At 45.6% G+C, this 13,721-nt stretch overlaps 1 non-coding gene across 1 annotated transcript; it reads left to right on the top strand.

Moving 5' to 3' along the window:
- The first annotated feature begins 8,930 nt into the window (after nt 1-8,930).
- On the top strand, nt 8,931-9,012 carry trnas-aga (transfer RNA serine (anticodon AGA)). The gene has a single exon. It is a non-coding gene; the product is annotated as a tRNA-Ser (tRNA).
- The last annotated feature ends 4,709 nt before the right edge of the window (nt 9,013-13,721 follow it).

Below are 13,721 nucleotides of genomic sequence, written 5' to 3'. Positions count from 1 at the left end.
TTGTTAAGACTGCACCAGACAGCCAGCTGCTCAACCTCCTGTCTGTAAGCAGACTCGTCACCGTCCTGGATGAGGCCGATGACTGTAGTGTCGTCTGCAAACTTCAGGAGCTTGACAGAGGGGTCTTTAGAGGTGCAGTCGTTGGTGTACAGGGAGAAGAGCAGAGGGGAGAGAACACATCCCTGAGGGGCACCAGTGTTGGTGGAGGGGCACCTGTTTGCTCGGTACGCATACTGCAGGGGGTCCAGTAAGGGTCCAGTGATGTCCTTAAGATAAGCCAGAACCAGTTTTTCAAACGACTTCATGACGACAGACGTTAGAGCCACAGGTCTGTAGTCGTTAAGTCCTGTTATCTTGGGTTTCTTTGGAATGGGGATTATGGTGGAGCGTTTGAAGCAGGAAGGCACTTCACACAACTCCAGAGATCTGTTGAAGATCTGTGAAAAGATGGGGGCCAGCTGGTCAGCACAGATTTTCAGACAGGCTGGTGTAACGCCATCTGGGCCTGATGCTTTTCTTCTTTTGTTTTTCTTGAAGACCTGGCGCACATCATCTTCACAGATTTGAAGAGCAGGAGGTATGGAGAGGGGGATTGCAGGAGGTGTTAATGGTTGTGTAGGGAGATGGTCAGAGTGGGTGTTGGGGGTTTCAAATCTACAATAAAACTCATTCAGGTCTTTAGCAAGTCGTTGATTAGCCTCAGTGCAAGGGGATGGTGTCTTGTAGTTTGTGATGGCTCTCAGTCCTCTCCAAACTGAAGTAGAGTCGTTGGAAGTAAACTGGTCTTCCAACTTTTTAGCATAGGTCTTTTTAGCCGCTCTAATCTCTTTGTTCAGTGTGTTCCTGGCCTGATTGTACAAGACCCTGTCCCCATTTATGTAGGCATCCTCTTTGGCCTGACGAAAGTGTCTGAGTTTTACTGTAAACCATGGCTTATCATTGTTGAATGTTAAATAAGTCCTGGTAGGAATGCATATATCCTCACAGAAACTAATATAGGGTGTTACAGTCTCTGTGAGTTCGTCCAGATCGGTGGTAGCAGCTTCAAAAATGCTCCAGTCTGTGATGTCAAAACAAGATTGCAAATCCTGCTCTGTTTCGCTGGTCCATCTCTTCACAGTCTTTACTACAGGTTTAGCAGATTTAAGTTTCTGCTTGTAGGTCGGTATAAGATGAACCAGACAGTGATCAGAACGTCCCAAAGCTGCTCGTGGAACAGAGTGATATGCATCCTTTATTGTGGTGTAACAGTGATCCAGTATATTACTGTCTCTGGTGGGACAGGTAACATGCTGTTTGTATTTTGGCAGTTCACGGGAGAGATTGGCATTATTAAAGTCCCCAAGAATGATTAAAACAGAGTCCGGGTATTGTTGTTCTGTGTCTGTGATCTGATCAGCGAGTTTCTGTAAAGCTGAGCTCACATGCGCTTGAGGTGGAATGTAAACACTAACCAGAATGAGCGAGTGAAACTCCCGCGGCGAATAGAACGGCTTGCAGTTGATAAACTGCGTTTCTAGATCAGGACAGCACATCTTCTTTAACACAGTTACATCTGTACACCACCGTTCATTGATGTAAAAGCATGTCCCGCCGCCGAGCGATTTCCCCGTTGATTCTGCGTCGCGATCCGCTCTAAACAGCTGAAAGCCCGGCAGATGGAGTGCGCTGTCCGGTATGGCATCATTCAGCCAGGTTTCCGTGAAACACAGAGCAGCAGAGTGAGAGAAATCCTTATTTGTCCGAGAGAGCAGAAGGAGTTCGTCCGTTTTGTTGGGTAAAGAGCGGAGATTTGCGAGATGGATGCTAGGCAACGGCGTTCGAAATCCGCGCTTCCTGAGTCTGACGAGCGCTCCCGCTCGCTTTCCCCGCCTGCGCGTCCTGAAGCGCTTGATCAGCGCCGCTGCTCCTCCGATAACAATGTTCAGTAAAACGTCTGTATAATAGAAATCCGGAAAAATATCATGTGGTGTGTTCTGCCGAATGTTCAGCAGTTCATCCCTGGTGAAACTGATCGTGTTTGTTAAACAAAAAACAGGAAAAACGAACAAAAACAGTACAAACACTGGAGAGCCAAGCACTGAAGCAGCCATGTGCGGCGCCATCTTGGAAGTAAGAACAATAGTAAGACCTTCTTTTGTTCCTAATATTAATTTTCTCCCAGTCAACAGATAAGGTCTTGATTGAGTCAGGGCCTAAGGTAAAGGCAGGCGGCAGCTCAGAGGAGACCGGGACATCACAGGAAGTACATGGGGTGAAATGTTCTCTGTGTAGTGTGGTTGTGGAGGCAGAGAAGTTCTCTGAGCACCTCTCTGACCACCACGTTGAAGAGAGGTGTGACAGCTGTGGGGTCAGGGTCCAGGGTGCCGTCGGACTCCTCCAACACATTGAGTCGAGCCATTATGGGGCTCTATTGGCTCCACGTGTCAGCCCTTCAAAAAATCCCACACCATCTCCTTGCCCCTCACCATCTCCATGGCTGCCTCCACCTCCACAGCACTTGCCGTCTCCAATGCCAGTACCAGTGTCTCCATCCCCAGGGCCCACTCCATTCCCACAACACTCTCCAGCTCCAAAGCCCTCACCACCACCTCCACGGTGCTCTCCATCTCCACAGCCCACTCCATCCTCACATCCAGTACCCTCACTGCAGCCTACACCATCTCTGCCTCAGGCTATTACTGACTGGGAGAGCTTTCTTCCCAGTCAGTTCAAGAGAGTCCTCCAGCCAGCAGATTGGGTGTGGATTGCCAAGTGCCTCTATGAGCCCACAGGGCAGCTGAGGCAGAAGATCCAGGTGAACTGGTTTTATCCATCGATGCAGCCCAAGCCATGTCCTCCTGAGCCCGGGTGGTACTTCCGACAGAGGATGTTCTTGTGGGCACCAATGAGGATGTGGGGCATTCCTCTTAAATGCCCACAGTGTGGCTGGAAGATGCACCAATCAGGAATTTACCCAAAGGTCAGGGAGGTGATTGACATGGATAGGCGCTATTAACTTGTGGGTGGGGACTATCCAAGCTGCAGTGCATGCAAGTTGCCAGTATGCCCATGGAGCCAGGACATCCTTTCACAACTGGATGTGGCACACAGGACCATGTTTCCAGCGGTGCTGACCACTCAGCTAGCCCTGGACAGGAAATGTGTGACTTTCCTCAGGCCAAGGACCAGTGGTAACAGTTCCTCCTACTTCCAGTCAGCAGTAGAGGAAGCCCACAGTGAGGAGTGGGCACGACGCACCATCCAGTACCTCTCTGATTGTGAGCATCATTTGAGAAAGGTTACCCTGGTCCAATCTGCAACGGCACCTGCCTTTTCTGCATCCACACCCTTCAGGCCACTTCCACTCGCCCAGTGGTTTGAGACTGTCCACTCCAACGATATCCTCAGCCATTTGGACGAGATGAAGGGGGTGATTACCTCCACCTATGGCCGAATCCTGAAGATGGATTCTACAAAGAAGGTACAATACATGAAGGTTTCAGCATGAGGTTTATTTTCAGCCAGAAAGAATTTCAACATGATGAAAAATGTTTTGTTATATACATTTGTGTTATATATATATATATATATATATATATATATATATATATATATATATATATATATATATATATATATATATATATATATATATATATATATATATATATATATATATATATATATATATATTATAATGTACCATAACAAATCAAATAAAAAGTTTAATTAAGCTTGTCAGAATGGTTTTATTTTTCCTTCTTTTTGTTTTTCAGATCACCAAAAAGCTGGCTGGTGGCATTGGGGACACGGCTGCATGGATGACCAACATTGGCAATGAGCTCGGCCAGGTTCTGAACAGTGTTCTGACAACAGCTGAAGGCGCAGGACTGGAGGAGCTGTGCCAGGGCGTCATCAAACGCTACCAGAATGCTGGCGAGCCAGAGCCTGAGGTCATCTATGTTGACCGGGATTGCTGCAGTCAGTCAGGTGAGATTTTCAAATTACTACTTTATCAAATGTGCACTGCAATATATTTTATAAAAGTTAATAGTGGTGTAAAAAAGTTCCCCTTTCCCTATTGGTGATGGTAATTAATTAGTATTATTTTTACAGCCAGTGTGTTAAAACTTGTAATAAATTATATTGACTGAAAAGTATGTTTGAAATTAAATCAAATGCATGTTTTTTATTTTTTCTCCTCCACAGGTGCATCTTCAGTGTTAAAACTTTTTCGGCCATTGAAGTCTATTGTAAGGCTAGATATCTTCCATTTTATGAGAAGATTCAACTGTGGCCTTACTACAGAGCACCACCCTCTCTATGGTACCTTTTGTACAAAACTTTCCTCCTGTATCTTTGAGTGGGATCAGGAGGATGTGAAAGAACTTAAGGCTGCCAAGAGAGGGGAGTGGAAGTGCAGCCATGGTGGAAAGGCTCCCACTGAGGCTCAGCTCATGGCCAGCATCAGCCCAGGTGAACTCGCGAAGCACTGTAGGCGGCGGACACGCAGGGCTGAGGAGATCCGGGCCATGATTTCAGGGCTGCTGGAATCAGTGTGGGAGCTAACTGACACTACAGGGTTTCGCCTGGTTAACCCTGACCGCATGCACCATGTCTGGGAGATGCAACAAAAACACCTAGAGTGCATCCAGGACCCTCCACATGTAAAGTTGTACACAAAGACGGGGACACTCCAGAAGGGTGGCAAAGTCCTAAACGTGCTTAGGTGCGGCAGGGGGTCATCCTCGCTGGAGAGTTTTCACCGCCACCAGTGTGCCTTCATTCCTGGTAAATTCTGAATATTAAATTGCAGTATGTTTTGTAGATTTTTACGTTGAAAAGATCGCTATTGTGTCAACAACAGAACCCTGGGTGCTACCTGGATTTGGCTTGTTTTCATGGAATTTACTATCAGTCTCATTATTATGTGTTACTGTTCTATAACTGTGTCATTAAATTTGTATGTCCTCAGTTTAAAATAATTGCTGACTGAATCTGTGCATTTTCATTCTTAGGATGGAGATGCAATGCCATGCACACACAAATGTACATGTTAGAGGGGGCCTCGAGGTGGAACATGAGCCGGGCAAAAGTAGCTGTATCTGTGGTGGGGGCCTCAACCCTAAGGACATTTGATGTCTGCACAATGTCTCATTTAAACAGCATGAGCCAACGGGTCCTTGGTCGGGCTTTGATGCCAGAATTTACCCCTCCAGGAAAACCCACTGGTAAGATATCTCACAGGAAAATGCTGAGCATTGGAGTATTTCTCTCTCTCCTGTGTTTGTTTGTTTGTGTGTGTGTGTGAGTGTGTGTGTCCTCTCCCCATTAACAATGTGGTACAAATTATTGCAGGGGAGCGCATTGCAGTGGAGTACTTGTTGGCCCGGTCCAATAGAGGCGACCAGTTGATTGCACACCACAATGACATGCCTGAAGTCCCCCCAGAGGAGCCCGAAGAGGATAGTGAAATTGACACGACTGTGTGCCATGCAGCTGACCTTAGGGCTGATGACTCTCCAGTAGCTGTCGTGCAGGCCCAGGTGACAAGTCAGGTGGGTGACACTGAACCCAAATCCCCAGATGAGGAGGTCACTGAGGAAGAGGAGGATGACACTGCAAGTCCTAGCACATCAAGCCAGGTAATATTGCTATCCTGTACTATTTTTTACTTTTAAAAAAATGTATCTGGTACAGTGCAAAACGCCTATTGTCACCAATGTGTAAAGTTAAAATATAGGCATGTACAATGCAAAATAATTATTACAACACCGTATGTGTTTATTGGACTGTGTTTGGCATTTTTCTCAATTTCCAGAGTACACAGTGTGATTCCAGAGGTGTCTTGGGCTGGGAGGCAGTTGATGCCCTGGCAGCCTACTTGGTTGGCCTAAACCGAACGATCACTGCCTTGTCATCACAAGAGGAGGCCAACATAGTCCAGCTGTACATGGCTCTGCATGCCATGGACAAGGTACCATCAAAATATAGCCAGAGGGTTAAGAAGAAGGCTTTGACAGGACCTTGGAGAGCATCCAGGAAAAAGAGTGGCACTGCTCCAGGACAGCAGGCAGCAGAGAAGTAATTTGACTATTTGGATCGTCACTAGTTTATAACCCAGTATACAGTTCAGATTATATCATCTTTCTTTTCCATAGATTGTTCATGACTCATGGGCAGGCAGCTCAGGACCCTGAAGTCCACAGGGTCTGTGAATGTGTTTGCCTAAGGCTTTTGAAAGAGTTTCAGCAAGCACGGAACAGCCCCAGGGACACACAAGGAAAATCTCTGCCAATTCCACAATCTATTGTGGTGGTATACAGCCACTTAAAACAGCTGATGGAGGACAGCAGAGAGGTTCTAGGACAGACTAACCTAGTTCTGGTCCCGATAAACACCACTACTGTCTCCTCGTGGTGAGTCTTGTTTTATGCGATACTTTTGCACAATCACAGTAGTATATCAAGATTGTACTTATAAAACCTTCTTGTACATGCTTTTAAAAATTATGCTACAGGAAGTAAAGAGAATGGGCTTTTATTCACTTAAATTGCTAATTTAAGATGAAGAATGTTTCTCTTGCAGGCTACTAAAAAGACAGAAACGTGTAGACAGAGACATGCTTCTGCAGGGTACTGCACTGCCCAAACAAGTATATTTGGCAAAGGAGGCTCTTCCTGAAGTGCGCGAACTTCCAGCTGTTCCTGCACAGCATGGGCATGAGGCCATGGTATTTTAGGATTCAGCAAATCAGGAGGGAGAGGCCTTCATTCGTAAGCGTATCTCCAACAGGTGCCCAATGCCCACCCCTCCTCCTGGATCTTACTCTGCATTTCCCATATACCCACCAGCACCACACTTTGCATTCCCCCCTGGGTCCTACCCACCCTTTCCCAGCTACCAACCAGGTCTACCACTGCCTCATTCTACCCAATTCCATCCCCCTCCCCAATTCCAGCCCCCTCTCCAATTCCAGCCACCTTCCCAATTCCAGCCCCCTCCCCAATTCCAGCCACCTTCCCAATTCCAGCCACCTCCCCAATTCCAGCCGCCTCCCCAATTCCAGCCCCCTCCCCAATTCCAGAAGCCTAATACCTTGCCATCACAAACTTGTCCCTCCACTCAGCCCAGGCAGCGCACATGGAGAAGGCAGAAAGCTGCCCAAGAGGATGAGGAGTGAGTGGCTAGAGGTGAACCACCATGGAAACGACTAGCAAAGGATATATATCACTATATCTGCAAGCAGTGTGGGCTGGCAAAAAATAAGACAACTGGCCACACTCAGCTGAAGGGCCGGTGGTATTGTCCAGCCTCAGGCCTCTCTGTTGCACAGTGGAGGGAGAATGTACAGGGAGTTCTTTGATTTTTTTTTCATTGGTGTATATAGTAATGTATATAGTTAGGTTTTTATATAGTTGCATATGTTGTGCTGTGTGTGTGTTGTGCTGTGAACATTTTGTTTTTAGTTGCTGTTTCCAGTGTTTCATTTGCAGTGTTTGTAAAAAAAAGGAAAGACACAACTCTTGTGGTGTAATAGTAACACATCCACCCTTTGGGTGGAAGATTCCAGGTGCAAGTCCTGGCAAGAGTTTGTGGTGTGTTTGTCAGATTATTATTATTATTATTAATTTTTTTTATTAAAAATATAGTCAAAAACCAATCGAACACTTTACTTAAATCCTTTGTGAGTGTTCATGAAGTTTGATGGATATTTTTTTTTTCTTTTTCTTGCTTTCCCTCCTTTCTCCTTCTCTTTTCCCTTTCTTTCCCCCTTGTAGCAGTCCCTTTTGCCCTGTTTTTGGCCGAGAGGTTAAGGCGATGGACTTGAAATCCATTGGGGTCTCCCTGCGCAGGTTCGAACTCTGCCGACTACGGGAGGGATTTGCAGTATTGCTTTAGCTTTCTGTGACGGTAATTGTGCCTTCTATGGTCCTTCGCTCTCTGTGCCATAACTGCTTCTAGCTTTCATCCTTGTGACACCTGCGTCTCTTCTGGGCAGCTTGTTGTAAAACTCCTGCTTTATAAAAGGTGAGAAGCCAGTGCTCCACAAGAGCCTGGATAGCTCAGACGGTAGAGCATCAGACTTTTAATTTGAGGGTCCAGGGTTCAAGTCCCTGTTAGGGTGAAGGTCTGTCTGCTTTTGGCGGAGTCACATTGCTATCTCTACGGTCCATCTCTTCTTCTGAATCTGTACTGGAGCGGTGTTCCTTCCAGCTCCAGGGTATCAGTGCACCTCCCTTGTTTGGCACACCTGATTCTGATGGTCAGCTCGTTAGGAAAGCGCGCTCACAGAGTGAGTAGAATAAGACAGACCTCCGAATTGTGCAGTGCTGTCGGTCCCCAGGCCCAGCACTGAAAAACCCCATTACATAGGATGAGACATGGCAGCCTGATTTCTCCTCAGTGGGACTGCTGTTTTACCCGCTTCCAGGGCTAGCTTACAATCTCGGCTTGCTAGGTTGCAAGTAGGTCAGGCAGCAATGTGACACACAACAGGGCAGAAGGTGGTCTGCTTAATTCAAGTCCCTGTTTGGGCGAAGGTCAGTCTACAATTTGGAGGCCTCAGCTTGCTATCACTACGGGTCCATCTCTTCTGCTGACTCTGTATTAGAGCGATGTTCCTTCCTTCTCCCGGGGATCAGTGCATCTCCCTTGTTCGGCACACCTGATTCTGATGGTCAGCCATTTAGGAAAGAGTGCTCAAAGAGTGAGTAGAATAAGACAGACTTCCCAATTGTGCAGTGCTGTCGGTCCCCAGGGCCAGTACTGAAAAACCCCATTACATAGGATGAGACATGGCAGCCTGATTTCTCCTCAGTGGGATCGCTGTTTTACCCGCTTGCAGGGCTAGCTTGCAATCTCCACTTGCTGACTGAGCTGGGTTGGTTGCAAGTAGGTCAGGCAGCAGTGTTGGACACAAACTGAGCAGAAATTGGTATTCTCCCGTAGTCGTGGCCGAGTGGTTAAGGCGATGGACTAGAAATCCATTGGGGTCTCCCCGCGCAGGTTCGAATCCTGCCAACTATGCTGTTTGCTGAAGGCCATGAGGCAAAACATCCATGCATTTTTCACGGTCCTCGCACTTATTTGCGAAATGTCCAGTCCCTCTTCGATGGACAAACACGCCGCTGGTGCTTCTTGTATCCGGGCTCCAGGGGTTGTCTTGGGTTAGACAGTGGCACGCCGTGATCGTATAGTGGTTAGTACTCTGCGTTGTGGCCGCAGCAACCCCGGTTCGAATCTGGGTCACGGCAACCCTCTGCTGTTGAGTATACAGGAAGGTTGAACATTTTTTACCACCTCATCTTTCTGCGTGACTTTGTTTCTGAAGCTTGGCCTGTGCAGGGCGCCACCAGACAAGGAGGCTTGCTTTCTAACATTAGGCGTAGTCGTGGCCGTACCTTCCAGCGATCGGACGGCTGAACACTTCCTAACACTTCCTAACAACATTTGAATACTTCCGAACAAGGTCGCAACACTTCCTAACAAAGTCAGAACGAATGACCGAACACATCCTAAATTAATCCGAACAGGTCCTAACGCAAATCCGAAACTTTCGAACAGATGGGGCAAAGGAGCCAATCAATTCCTACCGAGAGGAAAGAGCCAATCAGCAAGTTGACATGCCAATCTCGCCGCTGATTGGCTGAATGAGTTTCGTGATATTCCAGTTGTTTGTAACTCACTTGACATCTGCTATGCGGAGATTCAAGGTAAGCGTTATCACAATACAAATCCGTGACATCAGTGTTAACCTATTTGTTCAAACATTAATTCATGATTTGGAATAAAGATTATTCTGATCGTTCTACGCTTGCGTAGCAAGGCAAGCTAACTTAACGTGTCGCTAACTGATGCTTGTTAAGCCTTCGATTCATAACAAGTTTTTATTTTCTATATCTTTGCAAGAATTTCATTTCATCATTCAGTATTCCAAGTATCCATTCCCAATGTTATTTCAGTCATGACTGAGTGATTCTTTACTGAATGTATTTAAATCTTTTACTATTCCAGGTATTCATTAAATATCTAGTTTTTTTCCCCTTTCTTACTTTATATACAAACACAGTTTTTATAATTATACATCAAAAGCTATTTGCAATTTTTTGCAAGTAGGAACATATTTACTGCAGAAAACTATTAACCTGCCACATATTTCACCACTCAACATGTCTGCTTTTATATACTTGATGTGAGTCTTTATATATTTATATATATATATATATATATATATATATATATATATATATATATATATATATATATATATATATATATATATATATATATATATATATATATATATATATATATATATATATATATATATATATATACTGTATATGTGTGTGTGTGTGTGTATATATAAATATAAAACTCCAATAAACTCCTTTCTACTGTTGCTATATTAACACATATTTAACCACATTGATTTGTTCCCCATTATTGTTCAGATATGACCAAAACAGGCAAATCCTCTGCTTATTGGAACGACATCTGCCACAGGTATGCCCAGGGCACCTTCCAGTTCAGTACAGGAAAAAGGCCTGGAAGCAGAAAATGGAAGGAGGTCCTGGAGCGGATTGATGCCTGTCCCCTGCAAGGGGGGAATAAGGTGGACCTGTTTGGCAGGCACATAGTGTGCACTTGTGGGTTCCATAAGGTAGGTATATGATATAATATATAAAAGGCATGATAAGTCCCTGTATCATGTAATACACTATTTTATGCACCAACCCCTGATATATTCTCAGAATATATTCTCAGTACAGTTCTGCAGAGTAATTGGTGTAATTATTTAACATGAATCAGAATCAGAATCAGAATCAGAAAGAGCTTTATTGCCAAGTATGCTTGCACATACAAGGAATTCGTTTTAGTGACATAAGCTTCCAGTAAACAGAGACAACAACACACAGACAAAAAAAAAAAAAAAAAAAACATATTAATTTACAGGAGAATTACAAATTGGCAAATAAATAAGTGTATAAACAATTGTGCTATAAATGATAATGGAATAGGATTGAGTGAGATGCAGGAATGTTCTAGGATGGAGGGGTAACAAATAAATATAAGGATATTGCACATTTTTGCATAAGCATACGTTTAAGTGGGAAACATTTAACTGTTCATGAGGTAGATTGCCTGGGGGAAGAATCTATTCTTGTGCCTTGCTGTTCTTGTATTTGCGGCTCTGAGGCGCCGGCCAGATGGCAAAAGTTCAAAGATGGGGTGACTTGGATGTGAGGGATCCAGAGTGATTTTCTGAGTCCTTTTCCTCACTCTGGATGTGTACAGTTCTTGGAGGGTGGGCAGGGGAGCACCAATAATCCTTTCAGCAGTCCGAACAGTTCTCTGTAGTCTTCTGATATCTGATTTTGTAGCTGAACCAAACCAGACAGTAATTGAAGTACACAGGACTGACTCAATGACGGCTGAGTAGAACTGTTTCAGCAGCTCCTGTGGCAGGTTAAACTTCCTCAGCTGGCAAAGGAAGTACAACCGTTGTTGGGCTTTTTTCACAATGGAGCCAATGTGATTGTCCCACTTCAGGTCCTGAGAGATGGTGGTTCCCAGGAATCTGAATGACTCCACTGCAGCCACAGTGCTGTTCATGATGGTGAGTGGGGAAAGTGCAGGGGGGTTTCTCCTAAAGTCCACAATCATCTCCACTGTTTTGAGCGTGTTCAGCTCCAGGTTGTTAAGACTGCACCAGACAGCCAGCTGCTCAACCTCCTGTCTGTAAGCAGACTCGTCACCGTCCTGGATGAGGCCGATGACTGTAGTGTCGTCTGCAAACTTCAGGAGCTTGACAGAGGGGTCTTTAGAGGTGCAGTCGTTGGTGTACAGGGAGAAGAGCAGAGGGGAGAGAACACATCCCTGAGGGGCACCAGTGTTGGTGGAGGGGCACCTGTTTGCTCGGTACGCATACTGCAGGGGGTCCAGTAAGGGTCCAGTGATGTCCTTAAGATAAGCCAGAACCAGTTTTTCAAACGACTTCATGACGACAGACGTTAGAGCCACAGGTCTGTAGTCGTTAAGTCCTGTTATCTTGGGTTTCTTTGGAATGGGGATTATGGTGGAGCGTTTGAAGCAGGAAGGCACTTCACACAACTCCAGAGATCTGTTGAAGATCTGTGAAAAGATGGGGGCCAGCTGGTCAGCACAGATTTTCAGACAGGCTGGTGTAACGCCATCTGGGCCTGGTGCTTTTCTTCTTTTGTTTTTCTTGAAGACCTGGCGCACATCATCTTCACAGATTTGAAGAGCGGGAGGTATGGAGAGGGGGATTGCAGGAGGTGTTAATGGTTGTGTAGGGAGATGGTCAGAGTGGGTGTTGGGGGTTTCAAATCTACAATAAAACTCATTCAGGTCTTTAGCAAGTCGTTGATTAGCCTCAGTGCAAGGGGATGGTGTCTTGTAGTTTGTGATGGCTCTCAGTCCTCTCCAAACTGAAGTAGAGTCGTTGGAAGTAAACTGGTCTTCCAACTTTTTAGCATAGGTCTTTTTAGCCGCTCTAATCTCTTTGTTCAGTGTGTTCCTGGCCTGATTGTACAAGACCCTGTCCCCATTTATGTAGGCATCCTCTTTGGCCTGACGAAAGTGTCTGAGTTTTACTGTAAACCATGGCTTATCATTGTTGAATGTTAAATAAGTCCTGGTAGGAATGCATATATCCTCACAGAAACTAATATAGGATGTTACAGTCTCTGTGAGTTCGTCCAGATCGGTGGTAGCAGCTTCAAAAACGCTCCAGTCTGTGATGTCAAAACAAGATTGCAAATCCTGCTCTGTTTCGCTGGTCCATCTCTTCACAGTCTTTACTACAGGTTTAGCAGATTTAAGTTTCTGCTTGTAGGTCGGTATAAGATGAACCAGACAGTGATCAGAACGTCCCAAAGCTGCTCGTGGAACAGAGTGATATGCATCCTTTATTGTGGTGTAACAGTGATCCAGTATATTACTGTCTCTGGTGGGACAGGTAACATGCTGTTTGTATTTTGGCAGTTCACGGGAGAGATTGGCATTATTAAAGTCCCCAAGAATGATTAAAACAGAGTCCGGGTATTGTTGTTCTGTGTCTGTGATCTGATCAGCGAGTTTCTGTAAAGCTGAGCTCACATGCGCTTGAGGTGGAATGTAAACACTAACCAGAATGAGCGAGTGAAACTCCCGCGGCGAATAGAACGGCTTGCAGTTGATAAACTGCGTTTCTAGATCAGGACAGCACATCTTCTTTAACACAGTTACATCTGTACACCACCGTTCATTGATGTAAAAGCATGTCCCGCCGCCGCGCGATTTCCCCGTTGATTCTGCGTCGCGATCCGCTCTAAACAGCTGAAAGCCCGGCAGATGGAGTGCGCTGTCCGGTATGGCATCATTCAGCCAGGTTTCCGTGAAACACAGAGCAGCAGAGTGAGAGAAATCCTTATTTGTCCGAGAGAGCAGAAGGAGTTCGTCCGTTTTGTTGGGTAAAGAGCGGAGATTTGCGAGATGGATGCTAGGCAACGGCGTTCGAAATCCGCGCTTCCTGAGTCTGACGAGCGCTCCCGCTCGCTTTCCCCGCCTGCGCGTCCTGAAGCGCTTGATCAGCGCCGCTGCTCCTCCGATAACAATGTTCAGTAAAACGTCTGTATAATAGAAATCCGGAAAAATATCATGTGGTGTGTTCTGCCGAATGTTCAGCAGTTCATCCCTGGTGAAACTGATCGTGTTTGTTAAACAAAAAACAG

The sequence above is a fragment of the Carassius carassius genome, chromosome 18 (genome assembly GCF_963082965.1).
Source record: "Carassius carassius chromosome 18, fCarCar2.1, whole genome shotgun sequence".
Taxonomy (NCBI): Eukaryota; Metazoa; Chordata; class Actinopteri; order Cypriniformes; family Cyprinidae; genus Carassius; species Carassius carassius.
This window is presented reverse-complemented; position numbering and strand designations above follow the sequence as displayed.